The sequence below is a fragment of the Typopeltis vanoorti genome, chromosome 21, assembly GCF_054136105.1.
Source record: "Typopeltis vanoorti isolate ZY-2024b chromosome 21, IOZ_Tvanoo_1.0, whole genome shotgun sequence".
Classification (NCBI taxonomy): domain Eukaryota; kingdom Metazoa; phylum Arthropoda; class Arachnida; order Uropygi; family Thelyphonidae; genus Typopeltis; species Typopeltis vanoorti.
In genome coordinates this window covers 80,809,923-80,836,233 of record NC_143569.1, presented here as the reverse complement: position 1 = coordinate 80,836,233, position 26,311 = coordinate 80,809,923, and the positions used below count along the sequence as shown (strand labels likewise).

The following is a 26,311-nucleotide window of genomic DNA, read 5'->3' as shown; positions in this document are numbered from 1 at the left end:
TGTTCCAGGTGGGTTCTTTGTTGTACCCTTGATGATGTCTCAGTGACAGATGAAATATTGGAAAAATTAAATAATATTCGAGGTACCTAAGAGTCAAAGCTGTATAACTGAGAGGAGACCTCCAGATATTAAAGGAATGCGGAGAACCGATCAGGACTTCTGAACTAATGTCCAATCCTCACCTTCTCGTGGTGCACTCTGTTACCTGGATACTGAACAAACAAGGATGGGCTGGCAGTTTGGAATTTAGCCAACCAGATTGTATTCTTATTGGCTTAAACCACAATTTAAAATGATGGTACTACATGACAGAATTTCGTGCCGGCTGCAGTGTCACTCGGTTAAACAAGGCCCCTGTTGTTTTCACCAAGGAACTAGAGCAAACAGAGAAAAGTCAGCTACTGTAATAAATCCTAAAACACATCCCAACTCAAGATCACCAGAGTTCAAGATTGGTACTATCAACATAAGAAGCTTAAATGGCAAAGAAATGGAGCTGGCTGAGAAATTAGAAAAGTACCAGATCGACATTATAGGGATGACTGAAACAAAAAAGACAAAAACTGGTGAAATCTTTCTGAGCAATAAATACAAAATGTTATATTTAGGCAATAATAATCAAGGAAAAGGAGTACCTATAGTAGTCGACTATTAAATACAAGGCTAATCTTCTTGATTGCCAGTCAATATCAAGCAGAGTGATATGGGCAGATATCAGAATGAGGAACTGGACAATGAGACTTATTTGTGCCTTTGGTTCCACAGAAGGTTCTACTAAGGTAGAAGTGGAGGAATTTTTTGAGGCTCTAGAGAAAGCTACTGACACAATGAAAAAGGAAAGGTTGGTCCTTGTTGGGGATCTAAATAGCAGAGCAGGAAGTGATTGTCAGATATACAAAAATATTTTGGGAAAATGGAGAAAAGCTAACAATAATGGCAAATACCTGTTGGATTTTTGCTCAGATCATGGACTGGTTATTACTAACACTATGTTCCAACATAAAAATGTGCACAAATTCACATGGAGAGAAGAGGCAAGGAATAAGAAAAGTCTCATTGACTATGTTATTGTTGATAGTGATGTTTTCTCCTTAGTGCAAGACACTAGAGTGTACAGAGGATTTGAAATTGGAAGCGATCACTATTTAGTCTTGAGCAGGATAAAATTGAATTTCATATTGAAAAGAATGATATGTAAGAAAGTCTTAAAGCAAATAAAAGTGGAGCAGCTCTCAGATGTGAACTGTAGACTAAAATATACACAAAGATTATTGAGGAAAAAATGAAAGAGTTTGAGAACAAGAACCAAACCTTGGAGATTCAGTGGCAAACCTTGAAGAAAACCTGATTGATTCAGCCAGTTCTGCAAGGATAGAAAACTCAGAACTCCATGGTGGACACAGGAAGGTAAAGAGGTAGTGAAGGAAAAGAAAAAAGCATATCAAAAGTTCCTGGCAAATAAGTCAGCTTGTGCTCTTAGAGAATACAGAGACAAATGTAAGAAAGCTAAACACTGTGTAAAACTAGCTAAAGAAAAGTCATGGGAGGATTTTGGCAAGAACATAAAAATAAATATCAAGAAGGTGGTAAGATATTCTGGAGGTTGCTGAAGACGCTTAGAAATGGAGGAAAGAGTGCAGTAAACAGAGTTAGAGATGATAAAGGTGACATGAAAATGGGAGAAAAAGATATCCTTGAAGTGTGAAGTAATTACTTTGAAAAATTGCTAAATGAAACAAGCAGTGATAGCACAGTGGTAAAAAAACACTCAACAGGCATACAGTCAGGAATACATATCCATACTTGAAGTAGAAAAAGCCATCAAAGGCTTGAAATGTGGAAAGGCAGCAGGAGTAGATGATATTCGACCAGAAATGCTAAAGTATGGTGGTATAAAAGTCTTACAGTGGCTGCACTGCATAGTTCAGAAGGCCTGAACTATGCAGTTTTAGAATTTATTTTATGATCAACTCTTAATTGTGGGAAGGAAATATTTTCTTTGGAGATGAATTTTATTTTGTAAATAATTCATGTATTCACAAGAGATGTTCTTAAAAGTAACTCCATAGCAAATTTTTATACCATTTGATGGCTTTCTGAGAATGGAGTAATAACATGCCATCTAGTCTGAGAGATTGAAACCTTTCTTAGCTATATTAAAACTAGTCACAGCATCTAGTTTCATGTAGTCATTCATCTATTCTATTCTATTCGATCAGTTTCAGTAATAATACATAGTGATTTCTACAAGTTGCCAACATAGTTACCGATCTTTTGTCCATTCATTTCATTATTTTAATGCCCTCCCTCTTTTTTTTTTCCCATGGCTATAATTTCTCCTGATTTTGTTTCATCTTCATAATATCTATCTGAAGAACAACTCTATTATTCCTGATAATTCCACAGAAAAGTATTCTTTTAGAGAGAAGTTCAGCCAATTCCAAACTGATGTATAAAAATTATCAACAAACAGAATCCATCCTTTATCCAATGAACCATCAAGCAATTTCATGGTGATAGAATGAGCATGGTCTTTACCCCTCGCCATGTTACCTTTACCTGCATACACAGATGTTTTCTGTGTAGCTGCTGGTAAAGAGAGCTTGTAAACTTCAGTGCCATATTTGTAAGTTTTGCTGGGAATATATGGTAGACAGAACAGCCTCCCATATCAAGGAATTATGCTCTCATCAATTACAGCTCTTTTTTTTTCTGGAACATTGCTTTTTTTAAATTAAAGTTTGAAACAGCTTGTTATAGAATTGAATTGAACTTGCTGAATTTTATACAAATGATCACTAGTCTCCACAGCATTATTACAAAAATGCCAATACTTTGGCAATTGCTGAAATTCTGCCCCTGTGCATTGATTTCTTTATACTTGAATTTGCATGTCATTCTTTGATCAGTATAAACATATTTTAGGAATGCATATAATTCTGATAAGTAAAAGGATTCCAAAAATTTATTTCTTGGTTGTTTTGATTAATTTTATTTTTTAGTCTGGAGTTTGCATTTCTGGTGGTAGACAAGCACTGATGCATGTATTAATTTCTCATACCATGAAATCTATAACATTATTGGTAAGAAACTTAGAATGCACATCATCTCTGCTGTACTCCTGAATTGTTACTGCCTTGCTACCCCAGCTTCTGTTTGTTTTGCAGAAAATAAATATCTGTAATCAGATACCTCACTTACTGTACTTTATTCTTCATCAGATGCAGAATTTATTTCTAACAAAGGACAGTTATGATCATTATCAAAATTATACATGTTCTAGAATTCTGCCTTCATTACTTTTTTTTTTCCCTTAGCCATTCTGATATCGTAATAATAATGGGTGTCTCAGATATCCTGATATTTTGTTGGAAATACCAGGTGCAGTCCTCTCTTTGTAAAATATAGAATTTGTTTTTATTCACTTGGGAATGAATGTATTTTTACTCACAACATGTGCTTTCTGAAGAATGAAAATGACTCTGTGTAATAAAACACATACATACCTTCCCCCCCCCCTCCCCACAGACTATACTGCACACATGCAATTTTTTTTTTCCAAGGAAGAAAAGGGGAAGGGGAGGAATTACCAATTTTAATGATTTGATTTGTTTTCTTGTGTTATTTTGTAGATAATATAGGATGATATTTTCAAAAAAAAGTTAAATACTGTTAGGCATTCATATATACTTCACTAGGTGTAGAAATCAACTGATTTATGTAATGCAAATTTTCAAAGACAACTAGTTTTTTTATAATGAAATGAGATAACATGACATATTTGAGATTATCTATACATTAAGGACAGTTCAGATACAAATTTTATAAATGAAATTCTACCAAAAAATTTATCTGTAAAATTGTGTTTTCCTGAGCACATTTTTTAATGTGCTGCACCTCAGGAAAGCACGATTCACACCTCATTGGCGTGAATGTAATAATTGCTGACAAATCTAGTGTTGAATATAAGCAGTAAAATGACTAACATTACAAAAATAGGAAAGTGAATCTGTACTCTTTCTTGTTGTTTAGGTGTGATTTTTTAGTGAAGATGGCAAATTAAATATGGAAATAGTTACTAAAATAAAGCAGGTATGGTAGGAAGTCTGGTGAATAAATTAATTCAAACCGATTTTGGCTTATGAATCCAAGAGTTGTGTTAGAAATCATTATCAAAATTAGCAGGCACAAATATATAAATTCTGAGGAAAATTAGGAGAATGAACAGATGGCATCAAGCAGGAACATTAATATCAGAAAAGAATTTAATATTGTTAATGTTTGAACAATGTGCAAGCAGTGTTAATCTAAGATGATATGGTCATTTAAACAAAATGAAAGATTGGCAAAACTAATGTTTGAAAAAAAAATAGCAGAATAAACCTGGAAGAAGATATATATAGATGAGTTTATGTAACTAGGAGTTTGAAGATTGAAATGTAAGAGCTGATCAAATCAGATACCTAACTAAAGTTGTTGACTGGGAGTCATGAAATATAATCATGTTGAACTATCCATGATTTCTGGTATACTGCCTTTCAGCCATACACCAAAAATGATAGTAATGGCTTTACAAGTATTTGATACTTGCATACAAGCACACATCAGTAGTTCCAGTACTGACAATATCCCTTGGATAGAAAGACACTGAAGTGAGTTAGCTGGTCTTATATGGAGATGGCTGGGTTTTCCTCCCTGAAACTTGGGTTTTTCATCTTGCAAAATAGGCAGGTAAGCCAGAAGAACATATGGGATTAACATACCTAATACATTAGCCTCATAGCCTAAATTGCTTTGACTGCAACTCCAAATAGCCCAATAGTGCTTGCTTCCATAGTGCTAGACTGCCCAAAGACCATTATAAGTTTGTTAGTCACTGACTAGGGAATTTTTTTTTACACCGTTCTTTGGTCAATTTTCAAGTTACTTGATATTTGACACATTCAGATAGGTTTCCTTCCTGGAAAGTCAAGTTTTTAACTCAACAGCTGAAAAAGATAGACTATATTATATATTAATTACACTGTTTTAGAGGTGATATAAACCTGTTGGGATTTAGGACTGTGAGATGGTAGTACTTGTCTGCAGTAATCTCTCCCATGAAAGTCTTGATTCATTGATAGCCTTGAACTCATTATCAGAGGATTTACTTATTATTTTACGTACACAAATACTCTTAACTGCATTTAATAATTTTTCAGAATGATAATCTTTGCTTCCTTTGCAGTATCTCTTTCCTCCATTTCTACGTTTTCTTAGTAGTGTACAAAATATTAATATGATTACTTCTCTTTCTTTTTTAATCAATCCATGTGAATTCCATGTATGAATTCCAAGTGGTCAGAAAAAAAAAGAAGGAACCTGATGAGATGTTTTTATGTATAACTGAATGTTTGTTGGAACAACATTCAGTAACAAATGTTTCAATTATTTCGGTGTTAAGTTAAAAACATCTAATGGACTATGAATTTAATCTTTGTTAGTTGTGTTTAACTTTTTTTATACACCAATACCCCTGATGATGTAAGTCATACGACTTACGAAACTTCTCGGGTTTTCAAGTATCCTGTTCGTATTTAATAAACATGTGATCTCAATACTGGAATCTATCTCTCGAACTACTAAACCACAGAAACCTTCGCACACATGGTTAATGTTGTTACAACAGCTTTTTAACAATAATTAATTTTAGATATATATAACCACTTGGCAAATAAGAATAATTTGGAAAAAAAATTGTTGATAGGAAGCTAGTAATAATGCAAACTTAATCATGCATTATTGTTCATTATCTTGTTAGTTCTTTGAATTGAGGATACATATGATAAGTGTTTTATTATTATTAAAGAAATGTAAACATTTGGTTGAGCCTTCATACCACCAGAGCTCTGTGAAATTTTTGCATATTTTACTTAAAAACACTCAAGTTGAACAGCATAAGAATTTGCTATTGTTAATAATTTTCAGATGTTCATATAGAGTTTATATATAGAGGATATTATCAGAATATCATCTATAGAGATGATCTCTTTTCAACAATTATTTTTAATTTATTTCCGAGTGTACCTATATATATGCACAAGGGTTCACTCCGATTGCAATGACTTCTTTTTTACTATTTCTTTCAGGATCCAAATAAATCACTGACTCAAGACCTAAATACAAAATAAACACATTTAATATAACAAAAACAATATATATACACTTCAAACAAATATTACATAACTAACTACAAATTAATTGGATCCAAGGCCTTTTAAAAATAAGCTTACCTTAAGACTAGACTAAACACTTTGTTTGCACGACAAAATGTTCATAGCCAGTTTCTCTGTCAAGGCCCTTTTCCGAAGATATATGACTTTATTCTTCATTTTCACAGGATCCTTTTTCATCACTCATGTAGCACACATAAAATCTTCCTGACTTAATTCTCTCTTTTTAGTGGAAATAATAGTTAGATCCAGCGTCCTTAATACAGATGAAACTTCCTAATCAGAGTTTTCTCGAACATTCCTTTAGAACGTAAATAGCAATTTCTTACTTTTATTCACTACTAATGCTTATTGACAGTCTTAACTCTTCCATTTAAAAAAAAACTTGCAGTTCTACGATTCCCTTTTTGGAATCTTCTGTAAATCTTCCAATTAGCGTTTCCTCCAACATTCCTTTTAAAACGCCTATAGCAAGATTTCCCTTTTATTTATCAATACTTATTCCACTTTGAAACTTAATAGTTCCATGATTCCTTTTTTGGAATATACTATTAATTTTCCTCCTACTGTCACATAAAAAAAAACTCAAGTTCCTCTGAATCTGAATATCTGCTGGCCTGTGTTCTAAATTCCTTCCGAATGCTCTCTTGTTTATTTCTGTTACTCAGATACTGAACGCTTTCCTTGTCAGCTGTCAATCACACATCAAACTTCTCGGCGAGCATGCGCACTCCTTGAAAATGGCAAGCGAGAAACTAAATACTGTATAATGGCTGACACGGTTGTTTCCGTTAGCGACAAGAGAATGTGTTCATAAAACACAAAACTTAATATTTTAAACTACTATAAAAATTTTTAAAGTAATTCAACTATTCAAATCTGGTAAGTACATAAACTTTTTAACTGCTTTACATATCACTTTTGACAAAACAATTTCCATAACGGGTACATCACAAGTGCCGACAATGCATGTTATGAAAACAAAACTAATAAACATACTAACGTAAACAATACGTAAAAATATTCAGAATTTTAAATTATGATTATTTTTACAGTATGATCTACAACTGAGTGCCTAACTCTCTTGTGAATCAGAAGAGCTGGGGGTTACCAAATTTGGTATGCAGCTTTAAATTTAAAATTCATACAGTTGATTCTTACTATATTGTATTCTATCCTGATTGAAGTCCCATAGGCACAATGCTATTCTAAAGGAAATTTTCCAAAGTGAGAGTCAACTGTATTTTAAAATTGCTTAATGTTATGCTCATTTTTGTCAGGATTAATATTTTATGGTTATTTAATTTTTTGCAGGTGATTTTGAATGATATACATCAGGAATTTTTAATTGTTAGCAAAAGAGAAGGTTGTTTTCGTTTTTAGTATTTCAAATGTTTAAAGAATGCAAATAAAAATCGAACTGAGAACATGTCGAAGTGGAGCCCTTTCTGTCACTTATCATATTTTGTGTACAGATTGTGTAATCACAGTAAAGCATTGCAGTTTATTTTACTAGCAGTTAATGAGGGGTCTAAAATTGTCAGAACTTTGTTGGACATATCATTTTGTTATATGGTGTATAATAGCAACCTACAGTATTATTATTTTTACTGTCATTTTAAAATTCTTGATGAGAATTTTTTTCCCCCCTTACGTGTAGAAAGTAGATAATGGGGGGGGGGGGGGGATGAGAACTCTACATTCATTATTCTTGAATGATCAAATTGCACTTTGTTGTTTCTTTTTCTTCATGCCAGTCATGATTCTTGTGCTGTGTACATACGCAGTCAAATATCTTAAAGAGATGTCTGTTTTTTTTGTTTGTTTTTTTTTAACCAGCAGAATGCAAGGTCTGCTGGCCCAGCAGGCTCAAAGCTTATTGTGGACGTGGATGGTTGTCAATATCTTCACTTGGGTAGAGATCATACCCTGCTTATTGTAGGCTTAAAGTGACTTGACCAACTTCTGCATTTCGTCTCTAGAGGAATATTTGGTTTATCTGACCATTACACCACCCATAAAACTGATTCGTGATCAGTTCACATTTAAAAATAAAAATAGGTCATTATTTATGAGTTATTTGGCTATCCACTCTCTCAAAACAGAATTATTCTAAGGAGATTTTGCTATTTTGACACATTTCATTAGGTGACAAAATTTTCATTTGGAGTCTTATAAATGAATTTAAAAAAGTCTCTGTGTTCACTGCTGATTTGTGTTATTTTTAAGCGTTGAGAAAAAAAAAGTTAAACCAGTTTTGATTTCTGCATTCATCTTTTAATACAGTTCATTGGAATAACATCTTTGACATTCGTGTTCTTTCTTAATAAATAATTGATAAAATCAAAGCTTAACTATATTAATATACTGTTGATAGTGAGAATTAAGACAGTAACACTCAGATGGTCATTCCTTGGCTTTTTAATCCAAAAAGATAAACTGTATATTATATTTAATATTGGATCCTGCTAAACAAAAGACAGAAACCTAATATCTAATGCTATATGACCTCACAAGATAATGATCAGAGCTTAAAAAGTGAGATTCATTCTTTTCACTTTAGATTTCATGTATATATAATTTCATTTCCATGATGCTCTGTGCTATAAAGAATTGTTGTGATTGAAAGAAATAACAAAGTGCTCAAATGGGAGCTGTTCAAACAGAGACTGCTCACATAAGGCTGAACAGCATTGCCTCTAATAATGAACTGCTGAAAGCAGTGATATATAAAAGTATGAATAAAGTACATTATGTATTATTGTATGGCAGAGATCAGTGTACTAATTTCTCTCCTTTATTTTTAAATAACCATTTGCTTTTACACTTTATGCTTCATTTGGTTTCTGTTTGTGAATAAATACTATTTTATAAATTATTTTTTAGTTAAAAAAATTCTGAATTTTACTGACTTGCTGCAGCAGCAGCTATACATTTATGAAGTTAGTTTGCAATCTTGTTTAATTGTAATACTGTTAAAATGTGTAATGCTGTTATTCTATAAAATACTTAGGATAGAATGCCAATATACAGTTAATTATTTTACAGAACAATGGGTCATTTCAGTTTTGGTGTTGAATGATTTCATTTTTATATGTATTTACTAATAATGATGCTATGGAATAATTGACTGGGAAATAAGAAACACCTAGTGTTTCAGTTACACTGTAACATCTGAAAGTATGAAATGTAGGTTAAAAATTACCCACACTTATTCCAATGGAAAATTTTTGTGTGACAGTTCCTATCCTATACTAACATTACAGTAACTTGTTACAGTTAATTCTTGCTATAGCAAACCTGTAGGAATTGCTGGGATAGTTTGTTATAGCAAGTGAATTTGTTGTAATGGTGTGTTCTAGAATGAGAGTTAACTATGTATATTTGACCAAATATGGTGGTTGATATTTTGCATTTAAAGAGTACATGCTAAAAATGGAATGGTTTTTGAGAATTTAGCTGTATATGGTATTAAAAATTACACTTATAGCTTTGATTTCAGCAACCTAACTCTTTTTTAATCAACAGTTATAATAGTTAACATTCCCATTAAGACTATCACAACTAGCATAAGAGAACTGTCACTCATGAACTGTTCAGTATATGAACATCATCTATGTTTTTATTACCTTACATCAAAATACGGACATAATTGTAAAAACCAGCAGCTATTGTAATTTTGCTTTGTTGCTCATTATGTCATTAAACTTTCTTTTTAGCTGTAAAACTTGCTGTATTTTTTTTTTTTTATTATTATTATTAAATCCATTAAGCTGTGGCAGTTGACATTCTGGTTGTCTCCCTGATATTGCTATTTGCAAAAGCCAAAGTTTAATTATGAAATATATTATACATTTTAGCAGTAACATAGTGGTGTGTGTGTGCGACTGAGAGAGCAAAAAAATTCTTGATCCTTTTAAAAATAATGCCAAAAATTAAAGAAAACCAGTTGAAAATGTTTTCATGCAGTAAAAGCTGAAATATCTCTGGATTAAAATTTTTGACGGAATTGATTTTAAGAAATTGCCTCATACAGTTGCACACTGGCCTATATCTTTATCCATGTGCCAAAAGTGCTGGAATTTGTTACCTCCAAATGCTACTTTATTCTTTGAATGAAGTAATCTCTGTTTTTATATTTGAACTCTTGTAATTAAATAATAAAGTATTTATTCCAGTATCTCTGAGAGCAAAAAAATTCTTGATCCTTTTAAAATAATGCCAAAAATTAAAGAAGAAAACAAGTTGAAAATGTTTTCGTGCAGTAAAAGCTGAAATATCTCTGGATTAAAATTTTTGACGGAATTGATTTTAAGAAATTGTCTCATACATTTGCACACTGGCCTATATCTTTTAGACAAAAAAAATAAAATAAAATTGCATGTATGTAGAAAGTTTTTTTTTTTTTTATTATTTAATAAGGTCAAAGCACCTTATGGTAACTTGTTTTGGTAAAAAAATATTTATAGCTCTGTTTTACTTAAAACTTAGTATCTCTTAGCCTGGCTCCCACTGATGAGACCTCAATAAAGGTCGAAACCGGTCTGGGTAGTGGCCCTTGTCTTTAATACATAGCATCATATATCTCCTCCAGGAGATATGCTTTGTATTAAGGATAAATATTAAGAATAGTGATCAGAGCTTATTCTACTTTTACCATGAGTTGCCTTGACTTGCAGGTGCAAACTTGACTTATTTGCTTGGTATCTTTAAAGTATATATATATAAAATAATTATACTACTTTACTAAGAAAATACTGTTAAACACTGCACTTGTTATGCTATAAAATTGTAAGTGAATTATAATTTCTTTAGACTGCTCACTGTGTTCTTAATACATTTATTGAAGATATTTGATATATATTTGTTAATCGCTTATTTCCATTTTTATTTAATTATGGATTGGCATTAACTTTTTTGTTGACAAGTAGTTTGTGTATTAACCAGTGGTGTGTGTGTAATATTCCTAATTTTTCAGTAGTCTTAGAAACAAAGTATTTGACCATCAGGCTTTGATCTCAGCCAGTTTTTTTTTTTCTCAAGTACAATTTGAAAATTTAAAACATTTCGGGGATTTTATTAAAATGATGGAATCTAAGGCTTCTTGTAACTAGAGCATTGAAACTACCAGAAATAAAAATTATACATAGAACAAGGTTAAAAAATTGCATAGCATAAAAGTAAAAGCTGCTTTAAAGACATGGCATGTCCTAATTTCAGGAATATTATGTCAATTTTCCATTCACTCCCATGTATATAGCTAAGTCATTGAAGGTATGCATATTAATAAAAAAAAAAAAAATGTTTTAGATACAGGCAAAGAAGAAAGAACACATTTTCAAGTACAGGTAACCCTTGTATAATGCAGATGTTAGGTTCCATAGAAATGCCACATTATATAAATCTTGTTATGTGAGACTCAGATCACATAGAAAAGGTAGAGTTATGTTCCGAAATCATTTTTTAAAATGATGTAAATAACAATGACATATCCAACAAAAAAATGTTTTTATTTAATTCAGGTAATTCATGTAAGTTAAGAAAACATATATAACCTATGAATTATAAATTGTACATAAACTTCATTGCACATAATGCATAAATATTTTAGACAAAATAAAATAAACTGCATATTTTAATCGCCATCACTGTCTTCAAAAATAACATTTTGTAGATGTTCTTTATTTACGAGGGGCCGGACATCATCATCATCACTTGAAATCTCTTGGATATCATTTGCATACTTTGGCTGGTCAAGAAGTCAGTAAGACTGCTTACCCACTATGCTGCAATTTTTTTTATTAAGTTCATAATATGGAGCTAAATTATCTCATGAATTTTCTGGAGTGCTCCATTGAGAGATCATTACCATAAAATAACTTCCTAACTTTCTTGCCAAGTCCAATCCTTCTGCTAATTTCTTCAATGGATTCGTCACAATGAGAATCTTCGGCAGAACTTTCTCCACTATTTGGTTTGACGTCATCTATTAATTGTACCTCCTCATATAAATTTGTTTCTTCATTAATTAATTCTTCATTTTCAACCATATCAGAAAAGCCCTCTCCACCAAAAATGTGTGTGACGTTTATTATACAACTTAGCTCTTCATCCACTAGAGGTACGAAATTTTGTTTAAGAACGGCTTCAGGTCATATTTTTTTCCAGCAAGCATTCGGTGTAGAAGGCTGTAATTTCTTAATGGATAGAGAAATAATTTTCACACAATTGAATATTGAAAACTCTTTCCATGCTTGAGGCGGTGTCATGTTTGGATTAGATTCCCTTTTTTCCAAAATTAATTGGAATGTTTGATGAATATAATATGATTTAAATGTTGATACTATTCCTTGGTTGAGTAAGTGAAATAGTATTAGGTGGCAAAAAAAGTTATTTTAATATCTGGTTTCTTAAATTTGTTGGGTGGCCTGGTGCGTTATCTAAAATTAGTAGAATTTTGAAGTCAACATTCTTTTTTTTTTTTTTGTGTAACTTTCTACATTGGGTACAAAACACTTGAAAAATCAATTTTCAAACATGCTAGCTATATAAGCCATGCCTTTTTGTCGGCCTGCCAATAAACAAGTAGGGTGGACTTGTTGAGCTATTTCATGGGAGAAATGAATTTTCTTTTCAATGTTTTTTCCCTTTCATTGCAGTTTTAGTGGTTATTACTAGAAAAATAAATTTTTTACATAAAAAACATTACATATTAATTATATATATAACTCACCAGAAAATAAACTGCTCAGCTTGAGATTACCACTTATGATTTTTAATGCGCTTTCATGGCAGATAATGAAGACAATTCAACAATAAACACCTTATATGGTAAACAATTGACGTACATGTGTGCTGAAGGGTATTTCCCCTAACATATAAATTCACTATTTCTAACTACACGCGTGATACGGGCAGATGCAAATTTAACGAAGATAAAATTAGATTTTTAAGTCGCGCAGTGAAAAATATATGAAAAGATAAAGGGTTATTACAACTTGTAGACTGTGTTATATCGAAACCACATTGTATAAGTACCATGTCATACGAGGGTTACTTGTATAACAGTTATGTCCATTTTTATGATTCACCTGAATAATATATTGAGAATGTATAGATAAGGAAATGCTAATCTTCCCAGTACAAATTTGTCACATCAGCAAATGGATTTAGTCTGACAGACTTAAAAATGATTGTAACCTAAAGAAAGCATATATTTCAACATATAACTGGGATACTAATCAGAGCTGCAGTAATCTCCTACTGCATAAACGTTAATATTCGGAGCTCGTAATCTTAGATCAACTCAGCCACTGAAGATTTATGCTTTTAATGTTTATTTTTAATATTTTGAATGAATCACGTGGAATATTGATTTTCTCATGGAATCTGGGTTGGCATTATAAGAAAAAAGCCAAATTGCTCCTTTGTCCCTAACAGTTTGTTTGATGCACACCTCTTAGTAATAACATGATTGCCAGCTGTCTGTATCCAAAAATCTGTTGAAAAATTGCCATTATAATGATATTAAATAGACACCAGAGTTAATATTCTGGTAATACAGACTTTTTTCTATCTACAAAACTTAATTACATAATAAGCAGACCGTGATCAGACTTAATTTACAAGCCAGTGATCTATCATAGTTTCCCTTCTGCCAATATGCAATCATTTTGGCCCATTTGTTTTACTATAATTTTGGGATGATGATAACTGTATGATATGTTTTTGCATATTTAAAATAATTTATTCTCCCTTTTTGAATTTGGCAGGAGATTGAGAAATTTCTCATTCACAGATTCTACATTATGGAAATTTATTTCTGTATTGCCAAATTTCTTAGATGATTCTTTCAGTCATATCTACTCATTTTTTCTCTCATCATTTGATGAGGTTCAGATGCAAACATGTCTTCCAGCAAAGTAATGTCATTTTGTTCATGGATTATTGTACAGTCCATTAAAAAAAATCTCTTATTCTGAGTTCACAAATATATATATATATATATATTGAAGTGTATAAATGATGATAATTTCCAAATTCACTAGTGCTACAATAAGAAGTGATGGGAATGCAGTTAAATGAATAAGAGATGTGGATTTATAGTGGGGCCTTATTACTTACTGATGTTCCATTCGTGGTGTTGTTATTGTGCTTCGTGTTGATGACCTGTATTCCTTTATTATCTGTTATATTATATAAACTTAGTGAAATGCATGTTCACTTCCACTGGCATTCAGAAGCTTTCTGTTCATATTTGTGTAATTTGTGATACAAAGGTATGTAATCATGCATTTGAAACATTCGCCTAATCACTCTGAAATTTCTTAGCATGTGGCAAATGTTCATCTCAATAATTATGGAATAAAATGAATGAATAATTAGAAAGTATGTATGAATGATCCTCACCCTGACGAACAGAAAACATTTTTTTATTTATTTTAGAGAATGAGTATTTAAATATAAATACAATATATAAATTACCATTTATCCAACCTTCAATTAATTGACCCTTGCACTTCAATTGACTTCTCTGCACAGCACCATGTTGTAATAGTACTTCAAATATCCAATCCTTCAGTTATCTGAACTTATCATTCTGATAACTGATGGGTCTGATAAATGCTAGATTACCATATCTTTACTACTTTACAAGGAACAAACATACACCAGTCACTGTAGGAACAGGAATAATAATATACTGTAGAAGAAATAATGTGCTAATATTTTTAGTTGAAAAGTAGCCCTATTAAAAAAAAAAAAAAAGTTTAACTAGTATGGTCTCCCATAAAGATATTACCACATTTTGATGTGTTCTTATGAAGATAAATTATTTCATATTATGCATTGATTTATTGCACTTAAATTTATAAGACTGCAATAGTGTATCATCAGAATAGCCATCATCAGCATCCATGCATGATTTGGAATGTGTCACAAGTAAATGCTGGCTCCCTGAAGGTTTCTCTCTTAATATACTACATGCACTAGCTGTCATACTTATTCTTGAATTCATTCACACTGCTTATACAACATCCATTCCAATCTCATTCTTTTAGGCTTACCCGGTGATCCGAATGCATTTTTGAAAATTATGGAGACAACTACCGTGTTTGAATAAAAACTTTAGTTTAATATAACTAAAATCTACATTCGACGTTTCGACCTTTATGTCAAGGTCATCTTCTGGAGTGTACAAATATACACAGGAAACAAGCTATACTACAATCAAACTGGTTCGTTAAAGACACTGACCAACCACTACCACAATTGTTGGCCTGACCTCTGGTGAAAAATAAAATAAAAATAATACATCAATGCTAGAGTCCTATTATTAGTGTTGTCTAATATATATATATATTAACATCATTCCAGCCAGTTGGTATGGAATGGTTTCTAATACTAGTTACGGATTGGCTAGAGTCCTGACTTATGCTGGATCTTTCATATTAGGTAGGCTGAATGTGTGCCATCCAGATCCTTGGAATTTTCATGCCATCTTTGTTATTAATATTTGGGTGGTTTATCAGGATTCCTTAAATTTCCTTTCGTACCATGTTTTTGTGCGGTGTAAGGAGCAGGTGCTTTTCCAGTTGATTTGTTGTAAGGTGCTGAGAGGCTAGCTTCACCATAATGGTTATATTTAATGTGTTCTTTCTTGTCTATTCCTTCCACGATTGGCAGTCCCAATTACCACCTAGCCAAAAAATTAGCGGCAACACTCAAGGAGTTGGTAGGTCATTCCCCCTCCTACATAAAAAACACACAACACTTTATAAACAAAATCAAAAACATAACACTCGACAAAGACGACTTATTAGTCAGTTTTGAAGTCTCTGCCCTTTTCACTAATGTCCCCATCAATGACACAATTCTCCTACTACAGAACAAATTTCCGCCCGACATTATGGCCCTCTTTGCCCACGTACTAAAGTCATATTACTTCGTATGGCAAAACAAATTCTACCTACAAAAAGAAGGTACAGCCATGGGCTCACCACTATCCCCCCAATCGCTAACTTCTACATGGAAACCTTTGAGCAAAAGGGCTCTTGATTCTGCCACGCTACGACCGACAGTCTGGGTCAGATACGTTGACGACATGTTCGCGATCTGGTCGCACGGGCAACAAACACTAAACACATTCCTCAGCCACCTGAACAAACAACACGAACGCATACAATTTACCATCGAAATCAAAAACCAAAATTCGCTCCCGTTCCTAGACACTAGTTACACGTCTTCCTTCAGGCAGTCTATCCGTCACGGTCTACCGAAAACCGACACACACTGGCCAATACATACATGTAAATTCATACCACCACCCATCACAAAAATGTGGAGTCATTAACACCCTTAAAAACAGAGCCACAACTATTTGCTCTAACCAGCAAGCCTTGAAACAAGAACTAAAAATCATTAGTGACACATTCATAAATAATGGCTATAACAAAAATACTGTTAATAAAATACTCTATAACACTACAACAAAAACGAATCTAGATTACAGTAAAACCATAGCCATCCCATACATTAAAGGGTTAGCAAATTCATACCACCACCACCCATCACAAAAATATGGAGTCATTAACACCCTTAAAAACAGAGCCACAACTATTTGCTCTAACCAGCAAGCCCTGAAACAAGAACTAAAAATCATTAGTGACACATTCATAAATAATGGCCATAACAAAAATACTGTTAATAAAATACTCTATAACACTACAACAAAAACGAATCTAGATTACAGTAAAACCATAGCCATCCCATACATTAAAGGGTTATCAGAAAAAATCAACAGAATCCTACAACATTATAACCTCAATGCCACCTTTAAACCACCCACTAAACTTAAAACCATATTCGGCTCCTCTAAGGATCCTCTCCTCCCATTAGCACATCCTGGAGCCTATTGCATCCGCTGCACCTGTAACTTACCGTACATTGGTGAAACAGGACGGACAATCCCTATACGCAAGAAAGAACACATTAAATATAACTATTATGGTGAAGCTGGCCTCTCAGACCACGCACTGAACACCTTACACCAAATCAACTGGAAAAGCACCTGCTCTTTGCACCGCACAAAAACCTGGTACGAAAGGAAATTTAAGGAATCCTGCGAAATCCTGATAAACCACTCAAATATTAATAACAAAGATGGCATGAAAATTCCAAGGATCTGGATGGCACACATTCAGCCTACCTAATATGAAAGATCCAGCATAAGTCAGGACTCTAGCCAATCCATAACTAGTATTAGAAACCATTCCATGCCAACTGGCTGGAATGATGTTAATATATATATATATATATATATTAGACAACACTAATAATAGGACTCTAGCGTTGATGTATAATTTTTTTATTTTATTTTATTTATTTTTTTTTTTTCACCAGAGGTCAGGTCAACAATTGTGGTAGCGGTTGGTCAGTGTCTTTAACGAACCAGTTTGATTGTAGCATAGGTTGTTTCCTGTGTATATTTGTACGCTCCAGAAGATGACCTTGACATAAAGGTCGAAACGTCGAATGTAGATTTTAGTTATATTAAACTAAAGTTTTTATTCAAACACGGTAGTTGTCTCTATAATTTTCAAAAATGCATTCTAATCACACACCACTCTATGAGAGGAAAAATCCAGCTCTCACCCTCTTCTTAGTGACATTGATTCTCAGCTTCCAAGGATGCTCTTTTGTCCTTTTCCCACCCTCATAAAATAAAATAAATTCCATCAGTTGAAATCCTGTATGATCCGTGCAGAAATTTGTAATTCCTCAATCATATCACCCATCTTTCTCCTGTTTGCTAGTCTGCAGTTTACAAATTCTCCATCTTTTTTCATAATTAGTATTCTACAATCCTAATATCAATTTAATACTCTCCTTTGTACTCTCTCTCCCCTGTATCAGAATCACAATGGAAACCAGGAACTGCACATAATACAACATTGGATATCTAATCACACCAAAGTGCATGACTTTGCATTCACTGACATACATTTTCACAATTCCAGCAATCATATAATTTTATATGATTGTATCAAGTTAAAATAACTTGATGCAATCTTTGGTTGAGTAATAAAACTATTTTTTTTTTTAAGATAAAAAATTAAATTACATAATGTAGTGATGATGAGATAGAAAAATTCTGAGGTAATTTACTGAAACAAGTTAATGAATATTTTTTGAGTATTTGAAAATGAAATTGTAACATCCAACTTTGCATTGTTGAAAGATGTCTCGAGTGATTTTAAATTAGAGTTCAACACTTGGTCACATTAAAATAATTGTTGATAAAAAAGTCTTTACATAAATTTGTGACTAACATTTGTGAAAAAAAAATTTGTTCGTTAATTCAATGAAACTTTTTAAGAATTAAAAATTTATTTAAAATACACTTTGCAGTATTGTAAACTTCAAAATGCATCTACTAAATAACAAAATAGGCAGTTGAACACCTACCTCATTTTCCTGTTATGGTGGTAATTGTACTAATTCAAAATGCAGTTAGTAACTGCCATTATTAGTTGATCCACTCATTGACTTCTCGCATGAATTTCAATGATGAATGTTTGGATCCTAAGCATGCCGTCCACATGTGGGTAAGGATCATAAATTTATAGTTGGATGAACTTCAGAAATAGAAATTTACTAAAATAAGGAATTATATTCCATACATAGTAATATCAGTTCATTCAGCTTTGACTCATCATTAGCTGCAATTATACTACATGAAGCTGTAAAAATGCACCACAGAGGTGTTAGTTATTGAGACCACTTATCATTAACAAATACAGTATACTGAAAATATCAAACTTTGTCATTTGTAAGTATATTTATGATTGCTATTTTGCTCAGTTGTTTACATTTCTATCAAAATAAATGCAGTTGTGATTTTTTTCCCTTGAGATTTTATTCTTGAGTGAAATTTTGAAATGTAACTGCTTACTAATCTCAAATATAATTTTATAATGAATACAAAGTGTTATTTCATTTACTTTCACAACAGAAAACATTAAAATTGGCATTCCAATTTACGAATATGTTCTCATAGTGATAAATTCACAAAGGTGGTTTGCTTTAGAAAAATGTGCTGCTGTTTTTAACTTTGCTTCTTGCATTCTTATAACACTTTGCACACATTTTCAGGAAAAATAAAAACTTTCTGCTGTTAGCATGTCATGAGAGGATAGTGTGAAATCAGGATAAGGTATTGGAACTGTTTTTCTGCTGAATGGCATCACTTATCAACGTAAAAAGTGATTTTACATTAAAGATCATTAGTAAATGTTTTCGTTGCATTAAAACATTTGTTACAGAAAACAAACATGCACAGAAGTAGAGCATACACCATTAAGAAGAGCTATTCTCCATGTTTTGTTTATTGTGATTGTGAGCACTGTTGGTCACCTGGCTTGGACAGCCAGATTTGTAGTAGTAAATTTTCCATATAATTTGCACAAGCTTTACTCCTTAAATTGCTTATACTGAGAATAAATAGATGGTCTACAGAGGGGGGGGGGTCTGGAAAGTTCTGATAAACACCTAGAACCAAAATGATATTAAAGCAGCTGATATAACCACAAGAAACAACATAAGTTACCTTCATAACTCTGCTACTAGTATGTTCTTTCTGGTGGTTATATCAGTTGCTTTAATAATATCATTTTTGTTCTAGGTGTTTATCAGAACTTTCCAGATAGATTCTCCCTCACCCCCCCCCCCTCTCATAGATTCCAAATGTTCTTCAAAAAAGACTGTCTGGATTCATTAAATCAAAAACGTGTTTCTGTTGCTGAGTCATGTCAACCAATTATTAGAAGAAACAAATATATCTATGTACAAAAGTCTGCATTCGTAACAGCACTATCAATGGATAAGTAAGGATACAAATTTTGGAATTCTTTACTGAAACCATTTGTTTATATAGGCAACAATCGAATTTAAGTTTTGGATTAAAAAAAATTAAAAATAGCTTCTTTGTGGTTGTGTATTATTCTCTCTTTAAAGAAATTTTTGATGTAATTTATATGCACGTTTTTAGGTTAGTATTCAATGATTAATTTATTACTGAGTCAGCCTGGTGGACTGAATAGATAGCATCTGTGCTTTCTCATGTTAATACCATGGATTTGAATTTCCCTTTAATCCTTAGTATGTTGATGGTAGTAATGTGATTTTTTTTTTTTTTTTTTTTTTTGAGTGGGATCCCCATGCTATTTTATCATTTTTTTGACTACTAGTGAATAACAGTTGCAAAATGCTAAACATACACTGAGTTGAAAATATGATAAAACCCATGATACACAGAATAGAAAACCATGAAATGATATGCTATAATTAATTTATTAAAAATATATTTAAAACTTGTTTTGGCATATAAGTATTGCCCTCTATGCCTCAAAAAAAATTGTGTTCTTTTTTGCTTGAGGCATTACTTTAATTTCAAACTTTATACAAATCACAAATCTGTCTAACCTCTGAATATTGCTCTCACAGCTGGGATGATTTCCCTAAAGATACTGGACTCTACAGTTTTAAAAAGGCAGTCATGCTGATTAATCAATGCTGATAAATCCCACTAAAAGAATTTGCTCACTTTCACAAAGACACCTAGCTTCTGCTGTCTTCATTTTCTGCAAATACAGCCACTGTTCATTAGAATTAGCATCAATAATATTCCCACTCTGTGAGATCCATTCAAACATGTACAGCAACTAATCACTTCTCTCTCACAGTGCATCTCCAAACTTACAGAACAAATTTCTCCTCTTTGTTCATCCCTTATCTGGAACACTCTCACTGTATGTTTTCCAAGGTATACAATCCATAGCTCTTCAAGGTAAATGCAAACAATGAACTTGTTTGGATTTATTCTTGTCCATCCACCGTACTAGTGTACTATAGGTTCTCCATTTTATATATATATAAATAAAAATAAATAACTTTACTGGCCTCGGCTTGTTTTGAATAACAATAATTTCAATAGAGATGTGAAGTGCCCATCGAAATTCAAATAATATGGAATACTGTTAATTGATTTCATCTGTATGAGTGGTTAAATATTATTCTGAATATAATGACATTTCTCGCATTCAGGAAATTTTTGTTTGACTAATGAAGAATTAAAGATTTCAAAGCATGGTTGTTGATGTGATTCATGTCCCCTTCTGTTGCTATTTTCCAGATATTTTTCATATGTTCAAAGTAACTAAAGTTCTGGAATAAGATCTGATTCAAAACTGACATTTAAAGAAGTTAGAGGCATTATGAGTTTCTTAACTGGAGAGAGAAAGATGTGAACTTTAGTGATCTCTGCTTTTTGTGCAGAATTTTCTCACAGCATAGAGAATGGAAATATGAATCATGTTCTCAGGCTCAGATGTAACTTATGTACTAGAGCATAGGAAAGTTGAGGTTATTCTAGAGATCACTTATGTCTTCAAAATTTGTAACCTTAGAGGAGTATACTTTAACTGCGTGATGAAGCAATGCCAAATTTCTAGGACTTTGGGGAAAAGTTCTTATAAATGCATCTACTAAGTATTGGCCTTTGGCAATTGAAGGGGGAAAAATTAGTGAACTATAGGATTCCATTCACACATTAGCTGTAATTAATAATTTTTTTTTCCCTTCTCTCTCTCTAGGATCAGGTAGGAGAGAACAGCCAGAATAGATACCTATACCAGCATAAAAAATGAGGAGGAATGTAGAAAACATTAAAGATACCAAGAAATTATATATTTGGTTTTGATCCTTTTCCCAAGGAACTTGGGACTTGATTATGGGATACATACTAAGGCAAGTGATATGAAATCATTAGCCTCTATATACAAGTAGCTCAGACATATTTATCACTTGCAAAACACTGTTTTGCTTCCTTGGGAAAAGAATTAAAACCAAGTATATATGAGGAGGAATGGCAGCAAAAAAAAAATAAAAAATCATACAGAACTTCTCCAAAGTGTGTGTTGGGGTGGGGAAGCCCTGTGGTATTACCTTCTGTTCATATAACAAATATGTCTATGTGCTCTAACTCCAGTGGCTGTCAGACAGTGCCTAGAAGAAACGGAATTTAGTGTTGGAAGAGGATGCTAGTAAAGAGTGAAGCCACAGCAGAGCCTGGTCATCACCACTGTGAATGCAAATCACAGTGATCAACTCAGATGTTTTTAATAGTCACTGGGGTTACAATACATAGAAATATTATACAAACCGAAGTTTTGTATGAATATTTCGGGGGGGATTTTTTGTACCATTCCTTATTTTTTATGCTGGTGTGTCATAGCAGTGCAAAATTCAGTGTTCCACAAGTGGCTTAAAACCAAAAATTTCAGTTCTGTACTCGACCCACAAAGCAGCTCCTAACAACTATAAAATAAAATCAGATTTTGAAAGAGTCAAATGAAGAAAATTTCTGTTTTGAGTAACAGGCAGTTGATCATTTTGGTTCTGATCAAGGGCACTAAGCATGGTTTCTTTCCTTCAAGATTACATCCCTAATTCCAATACACTATCTGATCAAAAATATCTAGGTGCTTGCTTATCCCAACACTAATATGAAAGGGATTAATATAGAGTTGGTCCACTCTTCAATCTGAGAAAGCTTTCCTCTAGATTTTGGTACATGTCAGCAGTAGTTCACTTCCATTCTTCTGTAAGAGCAGTAGTGAGGTCAGCAATTTGACCTGGCTCATAATCAGCATTCCAATTCAGCTTACAAGTGTTCAGTGAGATCAGGGCTCTGTGCTGGCCAGTCAAGTTCTTTCAACATCTGTCCCATCATTCATGCACAAAACCTTGCGGTTGGGAACATTGATATAGGTAAGGGCCTTTACTGAACTGTTACCATAAAGTTAGAAGCACAGAACTGTTTAGAACAGTGGTTCGCAACCTTGTTCCACTTGTGTACCCCTTTTAAACCAATTTCTATAAATTGTACCCCTCATTTTTAAAATAGTGGTGATTCAAACTTAACATTTATTGTTCCATAACTAACGTTTTGCATTTTGTTTTTCCGCCATTACTGATTATTTTTCATGCCCCTGACCAGCCCAGCACATACCACTGGTTGGTCACCGATGGTTTAGAATGCCATAGCCTGCAGAAGATTACCATCACTGGAACTATAGCTCAGCCCAAACTATATATTATGCCAACATTCGTTAAGTACAATTCATTACTCGAGTGCATTTCGACTGCTCCGGAATCCAATGGCCGTGAGCATTACAGGACTGCCCAATGCTTGACATTGCCCTTGCTGGTGTTAGGCTTGTGTGTGGCTTTGTAGCCATGGAAACCAATGTTCTTTAGCTCCCAATGAACAGTTGCAGTGCTGGTGCTTGCAGAGGCATTTTGGAACTCATGAATGTTTCAACTAAGAACATGATTTTATTGCTTCACATGCTTCATCATTTGCAGGCCTGCTCTGTGATTTATGTAGCTTACCAGGTTGGGATTGTGCAATTGTTGATCCTAGACATTTCCACTATATATAATATCACCATCAATTGGGGCAGTAAGGCAAAAATTTCCTAAACTGGTGTTGCAAAGATGGCATCCTATGATAGTTCAACTTTGAAAGTTACTTGGCTGGCTCTTCAATACAGCCCATTTTACTGTTTGTCCATGAAGGTCGCAAGACTGCTTCCTTTTATATCTGTATGAGCCATGGTTATAATGAACATAGCCATCACAACCATGTCTGTTACTATATAAAGGGGCATCTGGTATTTTTGATCAGATAGTATAGTAACCATCATAATATCACCCAAAGATAAGGCTCTTCCAATTGCCTATGTAGATGATTATGGCAAATTATTTGCCACTATACCAAAAACTATCATCCATGCTCCTCAGATCTTTTGTTGAAAAAAAAAAGCAATGGGATTGAATATATACCAAAACGTACCATCCATGCTCCTCAGACCTTTTGTTAAAAAAAAAAGCAATGGGACTGAATATAGGTCTAGTCCTCGGTTTTCTTGGTTGCTCCAGAATTCATTCAGCATCTACCTTAAAGCACAGAAGCAAGTCTACGTTCAACTTAATCCAGGTAAAAAAAAAGATATAAAAGGGGTTATCAAACTATCATCACAGTGCTCTTCCTTGAGTCTCAGAAATAATTTATATATGGGGAAACTCCATCATGGAGTGCATAAACTTTAGGCAGCCCTAAATATGCCAAGCACTATCCAACATTTGTGCAATACTATCATACTTTGCTTTGAACTGAAGTCTGACCATCATCACCCAAACAAAAAATATAGTTCTCACATTCTTGCTTGTTAACCACACTTGCTCACTTTTCAAGGATGGGTCCTGGGTCTCCCACCACCAGACCTGTTTTGAAAGTTTTCCTCTCTTAATCTTTTAAAAACCTTTCTGTAATCTTATGTTTCAATCATGCTTTTTCTGAATGCAAGCAATTTCTGTAACCCAAAAATCTTCAACCTGTTCTCATAAACCGCATTCCATCGACCAGCCAACATATTGGTCATCTGAATCCTCATCACCAAGAAACCCAGATCAGATTGGTTCACAGTAATCAAGATGGGGTCTTACCAAAGCCCTATAAGGAGATATCTGTTATTCAGGTGTTCTTCAGTAGCGAACTAATGAAATGAGCTGCTTTAAAAAGATCACACTTCACTTTCCCTTTCCTTAAAGACTAAATTTATCTTCTTGAACTGATTTACATCTCTGATCTTTCCTGGCCCATATATCATATCCATAGTTTCAACTTCCAAAAAAATCTAGATCCTTTTCCACTCAAGACACTATACTGTACGCTCACAGATGCAAGACCCTTCGACGCATCTCCTATATGTTCTTTTTTTCGGATTTCAAGGCTTCTCGACATCTGTCCTATATAATTTAGACCACAAGCACATGGGGTGTTGTACACTCCAGCGTGTTTGAAAAAAGGGTTAATGTCTTGGCGATCTTAAAACGTGATGGACAGTCTTGACCAGTTTGAATGCAACTCTGATGTTGAAAGGGTTAAAAAGTTTTGCAATCTTCTCGGACACCATACCTGCATAACGAATAACTAAGCATGAACTGTATTGAGTGATGGTAGGTTGTTGTGGGGGTTTCTACGAAGAATGTAAGATGATTTACAACAGTTTCAACAAAGCTTTTCTAATTAGTAAAAAAAACTCAAATCAAAAAATTCAACACACTATATATATGCAGTGTCGTAGCTAGAGCTTTTGCCGCCCGGGGTGGTCCCTAAGTTTGCCGCTCTTCTCGATACATATCAAAAATACACAAAAAGTCAAAACGACACATAGGGAAATAAATTAAAACACTATTATTTTTATGGCTATTTTGTCTGCTTTTGTTCAGGCAAAATAGCCGTAAAAATAAGTTTTTTTAAGAGGAGTAACATGGGAGTTTTATCAGAAATAATACCTATATTAAAATACTATGGTTATTTTTATAGTAAAACTGTAATTCCAACATTCTAAAATATTATTTTTCTTGCTTTTCCGTAGCAAAATCATCAATGACATTGTCAAATTTGCTGTTCTATAGACAGTATGGCAAAATTTTAAATGCAAAGTGCCACCTGAGGCGGACCGTCCCTTTTTCCCCCCATCTAGGTAGCCTCTGACTATATGAAAAGTATTACAACTTTGGACCAAGCCTCCCCGATGAAAACGTAACTTTTAACCTTTTGGATCATATATTAACACAACCAGAAACTGGAATATTTAAGAAAGGATTCAATTTCACTGTCCCCCCAGATCATGTTTCTAAGGTCGACATCATCAGTAACATAGAGAAAGCACTCTCATCCTTTTCAGAAACAATGGCAAATGATGAGATTAAAAAGTGCTATTATCCTTTCAACTTCAAAGCCACCTAACCTAAACATGACACCCCAAGAAAAAAGAGCTCTCTCAAACTTGAAAAAGGATAAACAACTATCTTAAATGCAGACAAAGATAATGCCACAGTCATTTTAAACAATAAGGACTACATAGCCAAGATTACAGAATTACTATCAGACCCTTCAACATATTGCATGTTAGAGTCGGGCCAACATGGAAAAACTACAAGGACACTAACAACTTATTACGGAACATGAC

The 26,311-nt window shown here is 33.3% G+C and overlaps 1 protein-coding gene across 2 annotated transcripts in view; it reads left to right on the top strand.

Annotated features, from left to right (window-relative positions):
* LOC150095038 (uncharacterized) overlaps positions 1 to 11,851 on the top strand; it is a 68,790-nt gene extending 56,939 nt beyond the window's left edge. For both annotated transcript variants that reach the window (XM_090411379.1, XM_090411377.1), the window contains exon 6: positions 7,527 to 11,851. The gene's annotated coding sequence lies outside the window, so the exon portion shown is untranslated. The remainder of the gene's footprint in view (positions 1 to 7,526) is intronic.
* The last annotated feature ends 14,460 nt before the right edge of the window (positions 11,852 to 26,311 follow it).